The sequence below is a fragment of the Coffea eugenioides genome, chromosome 4 (assembly GCF_003713205.1).
Source record: "Coffea eugenioides isolate CCC68of chromosome 4, Ceug_1.0, whole genome shotgun sequence".
In the NCBI taxonomy this organism is placed as follows: domain Eukaryota; kingdom Viridiplantae; phylum Streptophyta; class Magnoliopsida; order Gentianales; family Rubiaceae; genus Coffea; species Coffea eugenioides.
Genome location: NC_040038.1, coordinates 36368774 through 36382630, shown reverse-complemented (window position 1 = coordinate 36382630; position 13857 = coordinate 36368774).

Below are 13857 nucleotides of genomic sequence, written 5' to 3'. Positions count from 1 at the left end.
GGACTAACTTGTATCAAGAAAATGATTTGAAAACTATATTTCCTTATAAAAATGTATAGAAAATTAATACATTGAAGAAAACAAAATTATAGACAAGAAAACAAAATAATGTCGAGAAAATATATAAAAAATTTTCGGGTTCTCACACTCATTCTTCTCGGAGCGTCACATTCTGTCCGAACAACTTTTAATACTTATCGAAGTAAAATTCTTTCCTACGAATCTACTGCATATTCTTATGGCTAATATCACAAAACAAGAGTTCGTACCTCTTGATATTTTTGAAAAAAATTATTTATCATGGGTATTAGATGTTGAAATTCATCTTGAGGCAATGGTCTTGGGAATACTATTGTTGAAAAGAATGAAGCCTCAAACCAAGACCGTGCTAAGGCCATGATTTTCCTTCGTCATCATTTAGATGAAGGATTAAAAGCAGAATATCTTACTGTCAAAGATCCGCTCGTTCTTTGAAAAGATTTGAAAGAAAAATTCGACCACCTGAAGTTGGTCGTTCTTCCAAAAACTCGATATAATTGGCTTCACTTACGGTTACAAGATTTTAAATCTATCAATGAATATAATTCAACCATATTCAGAATTACTTTTCAATTAACATTATGTGGTGAAAAAATTACTGATGAAGACATGTTAGAGAAAACATTCTCTACTTTTCATACCTTTAATATGCTCCTGCAATAGTAATATAGAGAAAAAGGATTTAAGAAGTATTCTGAACGTACTGCATGTCTCCTCTTGGCTAAACAAAACAATTAATTATTGTTGAAAAATCACGAGTCCCGACCAACTGGTTCTAGTCCATTCCCTGAAACCAATGCGACTCAACCTCAAAATTCTGGTTGTGGTTGCAGACGTAGCTGTAGAGGTGATCGAGAAGGCCGAGAACGTAGTCGTGGCCGTAGACGCGGACGTGGCAGATTTGTGCCTTATGACAATAATCGTGGCAAGTAACAAAATATCCCCTAAAAGTGGGATAATAACAATGATCAGAAAAATGGAGAAAAGAAAGTTTATGAAGATAAATGCTATCGGTGCGGCATGGAAGATCATTGGTTTCGTACCTGTCGTACGGCTGACCACCTTGTTGACTTTTATCAAGCATCTTCGAAAAAGAAAAACAAAAATGTCGAGACAAATTTTATCGATAAAAAGGATGCTTATGATGATGATGATGATGCTGACATGACACACCTAGATATTGCTGATTTCTTTGACCATCCTGAAAATGCAAAATGATCATATATTTAATATTTAATATTTGTCTAGATGTTTAATATGTTATTAGTCTTGCATATTTTATCAATTTACTTTTTAAATATCCATTCTCCCATCTTTTATTAATGTCTATTTTTATTTATTTTCTGTAGAAGAAATGGATGCCAAACATTTGGGACTATATAATGGTAATGATAACATTTGTTTCATTGATAGTGCTACTACGCACACTATATTGAAAAATAAAAGATATTTTTCTTCTTTGGAGATGCGAGAGACAAATGTTTAATACCATCAGTGGTAGTGCAAAATTAATTGAGGGTTCCGGAAGAGCCACTCTATTTCTCCCTGAAGGAACTAAAATTGTCATAAATAATGCACTACTCTCTCCCAAATCTCGAAGAAATTTATTGAGTTTTAGAGATATCCGCCAAAATGGATATCACATCGAGACAATGAATGAGACAAATAGTAAATTTTTATTAATTACAAATATCATTTCTGGGGGAAAATGTGTATTAGAAAAATTACCTTCACTTTCTTCTGGCTTATATTATGCACAAATAAGTGCTGTTGAAATTCATCACCTAGCAGACCAGAAGTCTACTCATCCTAATGATTTTATAATTTGGCATTATCGTTTCGAACATTCTGGATCTATAATAATTAGACGAATAATTAAGAATCCACATGACCACTCATTGAAAAATCAAAAGGTATTAAAATCAAATGAATTCTCCTGTATTGTTTGTTCTCAAGAAAAATTAATTGTTAGACCATCACCAGCTCAAATTGGGACTGAATCTCCCACATTTCTAGAACGGATTCATGGTGATATATGTGGACCTGTAGATCCACCATGTGGACCATTTCGATATTTTATGGTGCTAATTGATGCATCAACTAGATGGTCACATGTATGTTTGTTATCTACTCGCAACTTAGCGTATACGAGATTACTTGCTCAAATAATTAAATTACGAGTACAGTTTCCTGATTATCTAATTAAAAGAATTCATCTAGATAATGCTGGTGAATATTCATCACATGCTTTTGACGAGTATGCATGTCTATTGGAATAATTGTTGAACATCCTACAACCTATGTTCACACACACAATGGTCTAATCGAGTCATTTATTAAAAGGGTACAATTAATTGCTAGATCATTGTTGATGAGATCTAAATTTCCTTTATCTGTTTGGGGACATGCTATATTACATGGAGCAACACTTGTGAGAATTAGGCCGACTAGTTATCATAATTATTCTCCCCTACAATTAGTATTTGGTTCTGAACCCAATATTTCTCATTTACGAATATTTGGTTGTGCTGTTTATGTTTCTATTGCACTGCTCCAACGTCGTAAATTGGGCCTCCAAAAAAGATTGGAAATATATGTCAGGTATAAATCACTTTCTATAGTTAAATATATTAAACCATTGACAGGGGATTTATTTACTGCAAGATTTGCAAATTGTCATTTTGATGAATCACATTTTCCGACATTAGGGGGAGGAAAAGATCAACTGAAAAAGGAAATCATTTGAAAAATTTCATTGAATTTCCTGGATTCTCGTACAAAAGAATATAAACTAGAAATTCAAAGGATCATACATTTGTAAAATATTGCAAATCAATTGCCGGATGCATTTAGTGACTCCAGAAGAGTCACCAAATCACATATTCCTGCTGCAAATGCCCCGATTAAAATAAATATCCCTGAAGAACAAATCACAAGTACTAATGAATCTAAAGCACGTCTGAAGCGTGAGAGACCTCTTGGTTCCAAAGATAAAAATCTTAGAAAGAAAAGAGGGTTAAATGAATCAATAATTAGTGACAAAATTCAACCTCCTGAAGAGGTAACTCTCGAAGAGCGAACTCCTGAAGAGAATGAAATTATAGAAAATTTAATAAACTTTGTCACTATAAGAAAATGTTAAAACCGAAAAGAAATAATTGTTGATAATACTTTTGCATATAATGCAGTACTTGATATTATAATAGATGACGAGGATCATGAGCCTAGATCGATTGATGAATGTTGGCATAAAAATTATTGGTTAAAATGGAAAGATGTAATACAATCTGAATTAGATTCACTGGCTAAAAGAAAAATTTTTGAACATGTAGTCCAAACACCTGAAGGTGTAAATCCAGTTGAATATAAATGGGTATTTGTGAGGAAAGGGAATGAAAAGAATGAAATTGTGAGATGTAAAGCAAGACTTGTAGCCTAAGATTTTTCACAAAGGTTTAAATTTGATTATGATGAAACGTATTCACCTGTAGTGGATACGATCACATTTAAGTATCTTGTACGCTTTGCAGTGCATAAAAAACTAGATATACGTCTGATGGACGTTGTCACTGCTTATTTGTATGGAAATTTTGAAAATGATATTCACATGAGTATCCTTGAAAGATTCAACATGCCTGAAGCATGTAAATCAAATCCTAGAGATGTGTATTCTATTAAATTACAAAGGTTTTGTATGGGTTCAAGTAATCTGGACGTATGTGGTATAACCGCCTCAATGAATGCTTAACTAAAGAAGGTTATACCAATGAACCAATATGTCCATGTGTTTTTATCAAGAAAAATGAGTCAAATTTTGTGATAATTGCTATATATGTTGATGATTTCAATTTGATTGGAACTCCTGGAGAGATCCAAAAGGCTGTCGAATATTTGAAAAAAGAATTTGAGATCAAAGATTTTGGAAAGACAAAATTCTGCCTTGATTTACAAATTGAGCATTTAGAAGGTGGAATTTTTGTCTACCAAACTGCTTATACCTAAAAGGTATTAAAGTTGTTCTGTATGGATAAAGTACATACATTAAATACCCCAATGGTCGTCAATCATTAGATCCTAATAAGGATTCTTTTAGGCCATGAGAGGAACATGAAGAGATACTTGGTCCTGAAGTACCATATCTCAGTGCAATTGGTGCGCTAATGTATCTTGCTAATTGTACAAGGCCAGATATATCATTTGTTGTGAATTTATTAACAAGATTTGGTTCCTCGTTTACAGGACGACGTTGGAATGATATTAAACACATTTTTCGCTATCTCCAAGGAACAATTGATGTTGGTTTATTTTATTCAAATAAATCTAAACCTGAGTTGCTTGGATATGCTAATACTGGGTATTTATTTGACCCACATAAAGTACGATCTCAGACTGACTATCTTTTTACTTGTGACGGTACAGCCATTTCTTGGCGTTCCACAAAACAATCCTTAACTGCCACTTCATCAAATCATGCTGAAATAATAACAATTCATGAGGCCAGTTGAGAATGCGTTTGGCTAAGATCAATGACCCACTACATCCGGAAGAGTTGTAGGTTATCCTCCAAGAAGGAAAATCCTCCAATAATTTTATATGAAGATAATACAGCTTGTATAACTCAATTAAAAGGAGGATATATTAAAGGAGATAGGACGAAACACATTTCACCGAAATTTTTTTTTTACTCATGATTTGCAGAAGAATGGTGAGATTGATGTGCTACAAATCCGATCAGATAATAATTTAGCAGATTTGTTTACCAAGGCATCGCCGATTGCTACATTTGAGAAACTGGTGAAGAATATTGGAATGCATCGGCTAAAAGATCTCAAATAATGTTTGCATCAGGGGGAGATATTATTACACAAGAAAATAGTGTACTCTTTTTTTTTTATTAGGGTTTTTGTCCCACTGGATTTTTCCCTAATAAGATTTTAACGAAACATATTCTTTGTGTAATGAACATCAAAGGGAGTGTTATGAAATAATTATAAGATGTGGATGTCCGTTTATATTCTCAAGATGAAAAATACATGTATTCTCCCTAGATTCATTGGATAAGCCCATTTATGGATGTACTTGAGGTACTAAATTCATGTATTAGTATTTAATAGGGTTCATGTACCTTTGATCTTAGATCAACTATAAATAGCGGTGGATCTTACTTCATTTGTAACCTTGAAGAACTTTGATCAGTGAATATAATAATACTATAGTTTTTTATTCTCTCTCCCCGCTTCTCACTCTACTATTCCAATTTCTATTTTAGTAGTTTATTTTATTAGTTTTACAACATCAAATACACTAAAAAAAAAACCTCTCTTTCTTTTTCACCCATCACCTACCCCCACCACCAACCAACATCACACACCACTACCCGTTGCCAGCTTCTCTTTTTCTCTCCTCCCTTCTCCTCCTCCCTCCTTTTCTCCTCTCTCTCCTCTCTCTCCTCCCTCTTCCTCCATTCCCCTCCTCCCTCCTCCCTCCTCCCCACTCCTCTCCCGCCACCCCTCCCCCTTTCCCCCATGGCATTTGCCTAGGCTATGAATGCTGGTGGATAGGAGACATATGTATAGATTGGTACGTCGATGGTCTCATTTGAGGTAATCATTTGACGACCTGAATATTTTTTATGAACTTATCAGTTATCTCTACATTGGCATGCGCATTCTAGTATCCTATCCAATCCCCATGAAATTGAGCCCAATTCCTTCTCTAATGACTTTGACAATAAGCAATCGTGATGCAGTAAATATGCCATTTATGGTAAAACACCTAAAGTGTATGTGCTCTGCCTTTTTACTTATTTTTCAGATATTTATCCTAACTACACCATAGGAGTAGGCAAACTTGATTTCAAGCCACCTTGTGATTTTTGACAAATAAATCAACTATTTGGTTGAATGTGAATCAAATACATGCAAATGAGCATCCCTCATCAAATTGTTGAAACATTCAACCATATTTGTAAATGTGTGGCACCAATGATATCAAACTAATCTTGTGGCTGTTCCAATCTAAATCCATAATATGGTGTACTTTGTCTACCAACTCATCATAACATATTTTTTCTGTAATGAACATAACTTTTTTCGGTATAGGTGGGTCATATAAATTGACCCTGCGGATTATATAATTTTCCCTCCCCAATAGTTGAATCACCAGGCAATTATCACTCGACATGTTATACCTAATATAGGTGGGCATTGATGATATTTTAAAACTATGTTAATATGATTATTGAGTAATTAAGTTAATCAAATATATTTAATTTATAAAATATGACAAGTATACATAATTAAATAACCACCAATTGGGTTAGTTAATTACACATGTTTTTATTATTTAGTATATTGCATACGTGCATAAGTTAAATGTTGACCACATTAAGTACGTTAATTACATGATTCATATATTTGAAATATTAACCAATTAATGCCTACTTAACCGTTTAGCAACACTAATTACACTTATTATACGTATTTGAATTATTAACTATATTAATTAATTCACTCATTTAAATTACCCCGCCTAGTTGCCTTTCTTAATGACTACATTAATTACACCTAAATTAATTTAACCATAAACCGTAAATTTAATCCATTAAATTAGTGAGTAACTAATCTAACTTATGTAATCTAATTGATCACATAGCAAATAACATAAATCATTATTATATAAATTACACATTTTTAATATATTATATTATTAAATATTTTAATAAATTACACTTTTTAATATCAAATTGCTACATGCATAAGTTAAGCCTAATAAACTATGCCAATTATAGGTTAAATTTACATTTATTATTTCTTATACTAACTCTTTTTTCATCCTACATTTTACATTCTATCAATGAAATAACTACTCTAATACCATATCTTTCAAATATTAACCACTATTAATGACACCTATTTCAATGTTTAGCTACACTAATTACACAAATTATATTTATTGGATTTATTAATTGCACTAATTAATTCATTTATTTAAATTACCCCGGCTAATTAGCTATCTTAATCACAAGTCAAGACTACATTAATTACACCTAAATCCATTTAATCAGTATCCTAAAATTAATCCATTAACTTAGTGACTAACTAAACCACTAAACTAATCTAACTAATCATTTAGCAAATAACGTAAATCAATATTAAATCAATTACATAATAATATAAATTAAATTATTTAGTCTACAACTACTTTTACAATAAATATATTAGACAATAATCTAATAATATAATGTAACAATATAAAAAAATTTATCACTAAGTAACATAATATAACAAATGTTATTAATTATATAACAAATAACATAAATCACTAACCTCTTCAGAGCTGTCCACACTAGAAAAATTGATGGCCCACCTAGAGTGATCAACATAGCAGGGTTATGAAAAGTCACAATGCCGTGGGGCCGTTCATCAATGTCTGACTTGGAGCTTTGTTTGAGGTTTTCGTTTTAGTGAAAGAGTAAGATGTGGAGAGAGTGAGAGAGTGACAAGAGAGAGAAGCAAGAGAATGAAATAAGGAGAGGGACAGAAGAAACTTTGCGTTTAGCCTTCTTATATAAGCAAGAATCGAAACTATTTTAATTTTGAGGGTAAAAGCTCTCCCTTCTCTCTAACTTTCGGTGCTCTCAACATCCTTTCTCTCAACTTTCGGTGTAAAGTTGTGTAAAAAGACAATATAACTTTCGGTGCTCTTGAGGTTGATGGCAAGTCAAGCTGCCCTCCAGCCGGACTTTCTTCTCCCACATTCCAAAAGAAATCTTTTTCTGAACTCTTTGGTAATGCAGCTTCTCAGCCCATTTTGACTATCAACGCAGTGTCTTCGACTCATCGGGGGGAACCTGCGATTCTTTTTTCTCAAACTGATTTGGCCACACTTGCTGCTCCATACAAATTTGCTTTGGTTGGTAAATTTTCTAAGGGTCGTCCTTCTATGGAGGATTTCAGGAAATTCTTCTTATCTCTTGATCTAAAAGAGGCTGCTAAGGTAGGTCTTTTAGACTCCAGACATGTAGTGATTAACTTGGGGAATGAGGTGAATTTTCATCGGATTTGGGCTAGAGGTATATGGTATGTTTATGGTGCTCCTATGCGTGTCTTTAAATGGTCTCCTGCCTTCCATGTGGACAAGGAGCCTTCGGTGGTTCCAGTTTGGTTTAAGTTACCAAAATTGCCGCTGCATTACTTTAACAAAGAATGCTTGTTCCAGATTGCGGGCGTTTTGGGGAATCTTTTGTTTGTAGATACTGCAACCATGGTGGCTTCCAGGCCAAGTGTTGCTAGGGTGTGTGTAGAAGTAAACTTGTTAAAACCTATCACTCCTAGGGTGTGGATTAGTAATGGTGATCATGAGGGCTTTTGGCAAGCTTTAATTCCAGAAAATCTGCCTAAATATTGTTCCCATTGTTTTAAGCAGGGACATATCCAAGAGGATTGTCATATGCTATATCCGGATCTTAAAATTCAGAGACCGTTAGTTTCCAAGAAACAGGATGGTCATACACGCTTTCAACCTACTTCTTCACCTGGCTTGGGCACAATAGGCAAACAGGATGATCATTCTGGGAAAGAGGTGGATCCAATCATTGTGGCTAGCAAACAGGATGATCAATCTGGGAAAGAGGTGGATCCAATCATTATGCCTGCTACTACGGAGGAGGATGTGGGTGTGGTTGATAAGGAGGGGCCTTCAAAAACTCCTAAAGTCACGACTCCTTTTGTTGAAGACGCAAATATTTGTACTGGGATTTTCACAGAACCTGCTACATGTTCACATTCTGATACTCAGGTGGTAGTGTCTCAGCATGATCTTGATGGGCTGGAAAATACTATAATGGTGGCTCCCACTGTTGATCCCTCAAACAGGCAAATTGACAATTTGGAACTTATGGCTGGAAAGGAAAACCAGCAAGCCCGTTCTGCTTGTCAGCTGGAGCAGAATGCGCTTGTCATTGATATATCTCATTGTGGTGTGCTGGAGGATTTGCAGGCAAAACAATCATCTGCGGTTGTGGATATCTTTAATCTTGATCCGATCATTCAACAAGTCAGTGAAAAGCTCCAGCATGAGGAAGGTTTACAGGTGGTTACGCATGGCAAATCGAAAGGTATCAGGGCTAAATTTTCATCTGATCGTTCGCTGCGATCGAAAGCCAAGGTTTCCTCAAACTCTTCCTCTTCCTTGTCTCAATGATTAAGTTTATGTTTTGGAATATTAGGGGTGTATCTCGCACCCCAAATTTTCGAAGATTGAGATATTTGGTAAAACACCATTCCATTCAATTAGTAGCTATTTGTGAACCGAAAATTCAAGTTGCAGAGATCTATTCGATCAGGATGAGACTTAATATGGATCACGCTGTATTTAGTAGTACGGGTGATATTTGGATTTTTTATAAAGCCTCTATTTTTTGTCGTATAGTTGGAGAATCTAATCAACATTTGTCGTTACAAATTGATTCTGCAATATTTGTTGTCCCTATTATTTTTTCATTTGTCCACGCCAAGTGTACTGCCCTTCAACGAGTAGAATTATGGAATAGCCTTCTTGTGGACAAACCGACTCAGTCTGCCTGGCTTCTTGTGGGGGATTTTAATGTCATTGTCTCGGAGGAGGAGAAAAGGGGTGCGGTGCCGTTTAGACCAGAGGAAGGTTGGGATTTTTTGAACTTTATGTCTCAAGCTGAGATTTTTGATGTGGGGTATTCAAGGTCTATTTTCACATGGTGCAACAATAGATATGGTCGGGCGCGTATTTGGAAGAGATTAGACAGGTTACTTATGAATCAGGTTTCTTCCAATTTAGGCTTAGGTTTTGCCGTACAACATTTGTGTAGAGACCCATCAGATCACGCTCCATTGTTATTGTCAGCTCTTACAAAATTGGATAACAAGCCAAAGCCATTTCGTTTTTTGAATTTCTGGACATCTAAACCAAAACTGTTGGACGTGGTTAGGTGCAATTGGAACGGGAATTTTTCAAGCCCACCATTAAAGGTCCTTGCAGCCAAGCTTCGGAATGTAAAGGTGGCATTACGAACGTGGTCGCGCGAGGTTTTCAGTGATATCTTTGAAGCTGTAAAGGTGACGGAACAACGTGCTCTCAATGCTGAGTTTAGTTATGATGCTGATCCGTCTAAGGCAAATTTAGTTGTATTACATGAAGCACAAGCCCAGTTAAGGCGTTTACATGCACTTGAGAATATGTTCTGGCAACAAACAAGTGGTTAAAGGATGGCGATAGGAACTCCATGTATTTTCATTCTGTGGTGGTGGAACGACAAAGTACATCATTAATCCATCGCATCAAGTCGTCTGCTGGGAAGTGGTTGGACAGTACATCTGATATTGAGGGAGAGGCTGAATCGTTTTTTAAACGTTTGTTCACGGCTGAATCATATGCTCAATCCTTTGAAACTCTTAAGGTTATCCCTAAATTAATTACTTCACATGATAATGTGATGTTGGAGAAAATCCCATCCAAGGAAGAAGTTAAGTTGGTGGTGTTTTCTATGGATGGTGATAGCTCGGCTGGTCCGGATGGCTTCTCAGGTAAGTTTTTTACGTTTGCATGGGACATTGTGGCTGAGGATGTACATGCGGCAGTTATTAGTTTTTTTTGTGGGGAGGTTTTGCCTAGAAGTATCTCTTCAACTTCAATAGTGTTGATTCCAAAGTTGCATTCTCCACAAGACTTTACACAATTTCGTCCTATAAGTTTGTGTAATTTTATCAACAAGGTGATCTCAAAGGTTTTATTGGATAGATTGTCTTGTCTCATTCCTAAGATTATTTCACCTCAGCAGAGTGGATTTGTCAGAGGAAGGCAAATTTCAGATAATTTTTTGCTGGCTCAAGAGCTGATTTCTGGAATTCGACAGTCTAATCAGGGGGGAATGTGGTTTTGAAGTTGGATATGGCCAAAGCTTACGACAGAGTCTCATGACTCTTTTTGTTGCAAGTACAATGATGCTTTGGGTTTGGTGAGTGGTGGATCGATATGATTTGGCGATTGATTTTCAATGTCTGGTTTTCGGTTCTTATTAATGGCTCCCCATGTGATTTTTTCCAGTCAACTCGGGGACTGCGCCAAGGAGATCCCATTTCGCCGGCTCTTTTTATTATTGGGGCAGAGGTTTTATCTAGATTGCTGAATTCTTTGGTAGGACAGAGAGGTTTCCTTCCCTTTAAGGTCCCTCCTTCATGCCCTATTGTCACGCATCTAGCTTATGTGGATGACGTGATTATTTTTTGTAGTGGAGTTAAGTGTACTTTGAAGAAAGTTATGAGTGTTTTGGAGAACTATTGTAGTGTATCTGGTCAGCAACTTAACTGTCAAAAAAGCTGCTTTATTGATCATGATGCTTTGACTTTACCTCGTAAACGTATCATTTCACAAATCTCTGGTTTTCACGCCAAGTCACTTCCTCTTAGATATCTTGGCTGTACACTACTCAGGGAGAAGGAAAAGCAGTTATTTTTCAGATATCTGCACTTCAGTTGCTAAGAGAGTTTTGTCTTGGAAGGAGAAGCTTTTGTCGTATGGAGGGAGGTTAGTGTTACTCAAAAGTGTTTTATCATCTTTGCCTATACATGTCTTAGCTGCTTCGACTCCTCCGAAGGGTGTTTTCCGCACCCTTGAGAAAGCATTTGCAAATTTTCTATGGGGTACGACTGAAAAAGGGTCTCGGTATCATTGGATTGCATGGGATTCATTGTGTAAGCCGTATGCCGAAGAGGGTGTGGGAGTGAGGGCTTTCAATGATGTGTTTGATGCCTTTTCATTGAAGTTATGGTGGTCTTTAAGGCAACGTCAGTCCCTTTGGGCTAAATATTTACATAAATTGCATGCTTGCGAAGCGAAATTTCAGCCATTACAATCGGTAACTTGGAATAGACTGGTTACATATCAGCCTTTGGCAAATTCCCATATTCAATGGGTGTTGCAGAATGGCTTAATAAACTTCTGGCATGAGAATTGGACTGGTACAGGTCCTTTGTGTCAGCAGATCGAGATTTTTGGAGATCACACAGTGGCGGATTTTGTTTTAAATGGTCACTGGAACATTCCAATGCTTCGTCAATGGCTCCCAGAAAATATTGTATCTACGATTCTACAAATAACTCCCCCTGATGTTTTTTCTAATCAACCTGATAGGATGGTGTGGGATTTAGAAATTTCTGGTTCATTTTCCTTTTCTTCAGTGTATAAGGTGTTCCGCAACATTGCCAACACGTCAATCTTTTCATCTAACATTTGGGTGAAGGCCTTGCCAGCAAAAATCTCATTCTTTATGATGAGGATGCTATCTTGGAGATTGCCGGTGCAGGATGTGTTGCAGCGCTTTGGTGTGTGCGGACCATCTCATTGTGTTTGCTGCCAAAATCCTTGGTTGGATTCTATTGATCATGTTTTTTGTACAAGTGAAGTCCCTCGCCAAGTTTGGCAATCGTTTCAAGTAGAGATTGGCGAGTTTGTCACGCCTTCAACGGTAAAACATGCAGTCATTCAATGGTGGTTGCGGCCAGCTAAAAACATGAAGCTTAAATTGGTTTATCAGCTGCTGCCATTGCTGATTTGCTGGCATCTTTGGAAAGCTAGGAATACTGCGGTTTGGGAAGGCAAGGTGTTGTCGGTCATGCAGATTCATACTTTTGTTCTTTCTGATCTCTATTATATTTTCCAATTACATTTTACAGACATGGGAGTTGGAAGGTACTCGTGGCCATGTTTTTACTCTTCACTGGTGAGTTGGAAAGAAACATTTAAGTTCATCCTGGTTAGGTGGATCCCTCCATTCTTGACGATATGTAAATTGAATACCGATGGTTGTTCTCTAGGTAATCCGGGAAGGAGTGGTGGTGGGGGGGTTTTGAGGAATAGCTCGGGGATGTTTTTGTTAGGTTTTGTGTGTTATTGGGGTGTCATGTCGAGTTTACACTCAGAGTTGAAGGCTTTGTTATTTGGAGTTAAGCTTTGTGTTATGCGAGGTTTCTTTTGCTTGCATTTGGAATCAGATTCTTTACTTCTAGTCCAAATGGTTAAGGGGGTTAGTAGATGTCCATGGGGTTTGCAACGAGAGCTGGATCAATTGCTCACTTTTAAGCATTTCTTTCAATCCGTCACTCATTGTTATCGTCAAACGAATGTGCCTGCAGACTGAGTATCTAAGGTTGGAACTGAGTTAGAGTCCAATATAGTGTATGATTCATGGCTGCAATTGCCACGATTGGTTCGTGGAGACCTCAAGTTGGATAGGTTAGGTTATCCTAATTTTCGGGTTTACTAAACTTTTGGATTTCTGGAATGGAATCTAGAACGCCCACAATCATTCAAGCACTGTTGCTGCTGCTGTTGTTTCGCTGTTGTTGCTGCTGTTGTTTGGCTCTCCGGTTGAGCAATTCTCTCTTTTTGCTGTTTTGGATGTTTTTGCACCTCTGTTTGGCATCTGCTGATGTAATGTGAAATTTATTTCTCAATAAAAGTTATAATATTTTGCCTAAAAAAAAAAAGAATCAACTGTTGGCAAAGATCTAGCTATTGATCTCAATGGCTAGATTCCAACACCACTTTTTTTAAGAAAATAAGCACTCCTATCGGGCTAACTTAGCTCGACTGTAAACAAGTATTTGGAATACAAAAAATGTTGTACGCGTACTGTTTTCAAAAAAAGAATCACCTGACTTCCTGAAAAAAATATATGTTTTAGGTACTTTTTTTTAAGACATCATCCTTATCGGGCTAACTCAGCACGGCAGGCATAGTTCAAGAAAACTATGCTATCATATCAATATTTATGCGATTTTT